This window comes from Mus musculus, chromosome 16, assembly GCF_000001635.26.
Source record: "Mus musculus strain C57BL/6J chromosome 16, GRCm38.p6 C57BL/6J".
NCBI classification, from domain to species: Eukaryota; Metazoa; Chordata; class Mammalia; order Rodentia; family Muridae; genus Mus; species Mus musculus.
The window spans coordinates 62,355,966-62,360,727 of NC_000082.6; positions in this window are offsets into that span (position 1 = coordinate 62,355,966).

Genomic DNA, 4,762 nt, shown 5'->3' on the forward strand with positions numbered 1-4,762 from the left:
ACGGGGCTTGCAGGGGGTTGAAATGAAATGGAAGGTTTAACAATGGAGGAGGAACCTGAAAGGGAGTTTTGAAAGATCTGCATACTCTCTCCTCCCTCCGAGCTCATTTTCTAATCATTACCCACTGTAATGAGCGAGGTGCCTTTAGAGAGCAGAAGGAAATTCTGCCTGGCTGATTGTTCAAAAGCAGCCCTCCGGGTGCAGCCCCTGTTCCAGACCTGTCAGAATGACAGCACACACAATACTCTCTGTTGCTGAGATACAAGCAATTTTATTCCCTTCTCCGAATATGGATCAAGGTCCCACCAACGGGGTGGGGATCATGTCAGCTAGAGCTCAAGCAGGAAGCTATAATATCCTTAATGGGAAGTTTTTGCTAGAGTTTGTTCAATTGTAAGCAGTTAAAAAACAAGAAAGGATTTTAATTAATAGATTTATAGAAGTATTAAATGAAAAATTATGCATCAATGCTGATAGACCTGAAGGAATCAAATATTCTGCCAAACATGAATTATAATTATACGTCGGCCTAAATGATCCACAGACCACAGAGGAGATAACACTGTCTAACAGGTATAAGCTGTCATTAGTAGCCATTTTGGAGATATATGCCTCAGTACAGGGAAATGCCAGGGCCAAGAAGTGGGAGTGGGTGGGTGGGGGAACGTGTGGGGGACTTTTGAGATAGCATTGGAAATGTAAATGAAATTCCTAATTTAAAAAAGAAGAATTTTTCAAAGCAGATGTCAGATACCCATTTGTAAAATGAACTCTATAAAACATGAAGCTCACGATGATCTCACTTCACCATAAAAAGGGGTGGCCCTCTGAGACTCTCTTGTTATTATCTTTTATCAGCTGACATGAGACCAATCAGCTCCCAGTTACAAATGCAGCTACCCAGAGGGCAGTATGGTGCTCATGGCTAATGCTGAAAGTTAGAAGTAGCTTTTTAATTATTGACTATTTGAATCTTAACTATTAGAAATGGAAAGAACTCTGCATGTATGCTGTGCAATGTTACACTTTATTAGTTATACGCATAAGAGGAAAAATATAAATTACTAGTGACTAGGAATAAATTAATGGGATTTTGCACATTGTAAAAATGAGGGAAAAATAATATGAGACAGGAAAAGAAGAGCTTAATGGAAAAATATATTGAGTTGTGAATTTCATTTTCCTTAGGAATCTGGGTAGCTCTGGAATTGTCACTCTATATAGACGAGAGTTTGAAAAAAATGTTATACATTATACTTAGAGTAAAAAAGAAAAAACCAAGAATAATAAAGATAAGGATAATTGTGGGTTCAAACTTAAGTCCAAAGCAGGCTCTGTGAGTCTCTATTTTGTTTTAATGGAGACTGATAACCTGTTTTGAAAACCTCTAACTCTCTTTTGCATGTGTGCATTTTGTACCACACCACTTCTTATTGTCTCACATTGTCCCCTACTCACCTTCCCCCTTGCCAGTTCCAAGAATGGGTTTGCACAAGGTCATCCCCTCTGAGGGCTCATTTGTCACACTTCAGTGGCAGTGCCATATTTCATTGCCAGTATCACAATGACTCATCCTTGGGTAATTACTTAAGTATTATATTTGTAAATGGAGCACTGTGACCCTGGGGCATTTGAGTAGGTAGGATTTGTCTTTGGATACAGCAATATGCCTCTCTGTGTTCTTACCTACCTGTGTATATGCACCCCACCTCCAAATTTCTTGTGTTTCATTTGCTATACACCCTCCCTCTTCCTTAGCAAAAGGCTTCTCCCAGAAAATCAACTTGAAAGTATTCATACTCTTATCTGAGTTTAATCCAGGAAGTGCACAACTCAGGATAGCAGCTGAAGATGCTCACTATGGGTACATTGAAAGGATTGGCACATGAGTCAAATGACCAGCAGTGAAGACCACTCTGTGAAATCTTTTCCAGAAGCCATTTTTTTAACTTACTTTTTTTTCCCCTTGGAAGGTGTTATGAAGCTGACACAAGCTTCTCTGTTTTGTTTTGTTTTTTTTTCCCTCTGAATTGGACTACAGCCACTTCCATCCTTACCAACTTTGCAATTATCCATGTCTATTCAGAGTTGATACCTGCCTGTCAGACTGGGGGTGAGCTCCTGCGAGGCACATCCAAAGCCTAGGGATAAATTTGTTCTGAAGAAACCATGTTCTTTTTTAACGTCAGTCAATAGTAAGATCTGAATGACACTGCCACCATGACTCCACATAGACCCTTGGAGAGAGGCTCTTTAAAAGGCTGTGTCATTATGTTCACAGACAAGTAAGGGGGTAAAAAAAGAGAAAGGAAGGAAGGGAACAAAGAAGGAGGGAAAGGAGGAAAAGAAAGATGGGGAGAATCCCAAGTCATGGGCATGTTTTTGAACAATTTGGATCATGTATGTATCTAACTAAAATAAAAATTACAATACAGAAAATATACCTAAAGTTTTGTAACCTTGAATTATAAGTCACTCGTGAATTGATTTTACAGCATGGTAATGCATGAACTTCAAAAACAAAGTATACTAATGAAACCCATAGTATCTTTTAAAGAAGGAATTAGCCTCCACAGTAGTAATTTTACCCATACAGTAGTAATCTACAAGTTAAAACAACTAGGAAATTCACTTCAACTCATTGCTATAGTCCTTAATTTAAAAAAAAAAAAAAAAAGAAAATTAAGCTGATTTTTTTTTAATTTTATTTTTTGATTTTTGATTTTTGTTTTTTGTTTGTTTTTTGTTTTTTGTTTTTTGTTTTTTGTTTTTTTTGTTTGTTTTCCCGAGACAGGGTTTCTCTATATAGCCCTGGCTGTCTCAGAACTCACTTTGTAGACCAGGCTGGCCTCACACTCAGAAATCTGCCTGCCTCTGCCTCACAAGTCCTGGGATTAAAGGCATGCGCCACCACGCCCGGCTCTGATTTTTTTTTAAAAAATCTCAGAAACATATGAGTCATGCAGAACCCTACATTGAATCATACAATAGATCAGTCTCAAAATATGAATGTAACAAAATAGTCTTAGCATATTCTTTAACAGCTCATTTGGATAGAACCAGTTATCAAAGAAATCCTGTTTTAATATGTGTACACTAATTGTATAAAGTCCCAGATTTCATTATAACATTTTCACATATAAATACAACATATTTTGACTATATTCATGTCTAATTCCCTCTTTTGTCTCCTCCTTCTGGATTTCTTTCCCTCAAACAAGTTTGCTTCTATATTCTTTCTTCTTCTTCTTCTACCTTCCTCCATGGAATGGCCTAGCTTAGAAAATGCTTTTGAAATTTTGGCACTATGATTTTGTTATTTCAAAATTCTAAACTATATAAACTTATGAATTAACTAGTCCATTTGTTTCATTATAGATACACAAAATAAGCTAAAACAGATGTGTTTTAAATTCTACTCAGTTATTTGTTCAGCAATAAATATTTATCCACTATTTTGTAATCAGCTTGGTAGAGAGAAAGAACACTTCTCCCAAGCACATCATCCAGGGTCCCAGAAGATAAGCAAAGAGCGATACCAGGTAACAAATAAAGAATATGAGACAGAATGTGATAAGTGTCCTGAGAGTTGAAAAATCTATTGGCATTCAATGATGGGGAAGTTCTGCCTATGGAACAAATCAGGAAGAACCCTTAACATGTTAAACATGCCATCTAAGTAGGAATTCAAGAACAATAAGTTAAATAAGAACAATAAAGAACTGTCAAGTTACGTACAAAAAGGCAACATCCCAGAACAGAGAAACATATATGTACAAAAATAATGAGAAATGAGACTATATAAGTCCATCAGTGGATAATACACAAATAAAATGTGGCACATATACACCAATGGAATCCAGTGTAGACATGAAAAATAAAATGATGGCATTTAGGAAAATGGATGCAACTGCAATCATTGAATGAATTGAAATAAGCCAGACTCAGAAAGATAAATACAATATTTTTATTTATTTGCAGAACTTAAACTTAAAAGTATAAGCTTATGTCTACTGTAGTGATTAATATTGTCAACTAGGTCAAAGAGAGTACCCTAAGAGTATGCAGTGATAGATTATCTTTTTTATTGGATATTTTATTTACATTTCAAATGTTACCTTCTTTCCTGGTCACCTGCCCCCAGAAACCCCCTATCCCATCCTCCCTCTCCCTGCTTCTATGACGGTGCTCCCCCACCTACCCATCCACTCCCTCAGAGACCAGAAGAGACTCTAAAATGTTGGTAACACCATTTCATGAATTTGAGTTTTACACTATATAACAAAATGGAAGGCAATGTGAGCTTTAACATCATCTTTGTCTGCATCTTGTCTGCTGATACATTGGAATTAGCCTCCTCAATTGCCTAGAACTGTGGCTTCCCAGCACATGACCTTGAACTGTGAGTCAAAATAAAACCTCCTTATCTTAAATTGAGTCTGTCAGGATGATCTATCACAAGAAATGTAACTTATGCAATGGTAGATATGTGTATGTTTATTTATATTTGTGTGAGTAGGTCATGAAGTTACAAATGAACTTATGAGAGGGGAGGAAGAATCTTTCTTCAAAGGTGGAAATAAGGTAATTGAATGCATATCTAGGATTAAAGAAAAACACAAGAAAAACTAAGCAAGAGAAGTAAGAGAAACAATTGAAGAAGGGTCAGTAGAGGATGGGAACAAAGGAGAACAGACTATAAAGATGTGTATCTGAAGAAGACAGATTACATTACTGTGCATGCAAACCTGAGAAGTTAATT